Source organism: Nematolebias whitei, chromosome 18 (assembly GCF_014905685.2).
Source record: "Nematolebias whitei isolate Nwh7 chromosome 18, NemWhi1, whole genome shotgun sequence".
NCBI lineage: Eukaryota > Metazoa > Chordata > Actinopteri > Cyprinodontiformes > Rivulidae > Nematolebias > Nematolebias whitei.
Window position 1 is genome coordinate 33,955,007 of NC_056515.1, and position 1,071 is coordinate 33,956,077.

The following is a 1,071-nucleotide window of genomic DNA, read 5'->3' on the forward strand; positions in this document are numbered from 1 at the left end:
TTTTTTTAGCCACTTATATAACAGAAACTGGTGAAAGACATAAACTTGCTAAATACGCTCATGTTGATTTTCAAACGTCTCACTCGTGTTTTCAGTTTTATCCAGTCACTATAATTTGGAAATAGGTGTGAGTCAGTGATTAATGGGGGATCTGGGCAACATGCCACTGGAAGTTCAGGAGCTGGATGTTTAATTTAAATAAGTATTGGCAACATAAATCCTTCTTCAGATTGTGGACTTCTGCCATTAATTGTCTAATGTTGATTTGTGACCACATGGGTCTTTGTAATGTTGAGGGAAAGATAAAATGGATTATAATTTATTTAGAAAAATCATTCCAGTAAAAAGCAGGAAGCCAAAACAAACCAAACTTACAGCTCAAAGCTTTTCTTTAAATATAATCCAAAAAATTAAACCTTAATATATTACGTAGTAAACATTAAGGCATGTATGATAATGCTATATGATGTTGCATTTGGGTTAAATGTTGCCACCATTCATCATTGGTGGTACATCTACATCAGAGTACCTTTTGGAGTCAACCTAATTTATAATGGCTGCCACAGCTAATCAACCTTATCAAACAGAAAAAAAAATTGTGTACAGTAGTCTCTTGATACTTGGTGGTTCGACATTCGTTGACTCACTCTTTCATGGGTTTTCAACGTAAGATTATACACATTGTTTCCCGGTGGCCTGGCCTGCTCAGTGATCGCCAAGGGTCCCCCTCCTTTCCTTTTCTAAGGATGTCTGTCACAGCAGAGCAGAGACACACAACACACATGTGCGCAACCTGTGACAGACAGCCTCAGAAAAAGAAAGGAGGGGGTGGGGTCTGTCTTTCCCCATCACTGCTGTGGGAGCTTCAGTGAAAAGTGAGCGGTATGGATTGTTTACAGTAGTCCCTCATTTATCGCAGGGGATCCATGCCCTGAAGACCCCCGATAAGTGAAAAATCACAAAGTAGGAATAGTAGTACAAGTAGTAAGTAGTAGTTTATTTTAGTATCAAGGTGCTTTAAACCCTTCCCACACTCTTGCAATATTCTAAACAATGTTTCTAAACTCTAAA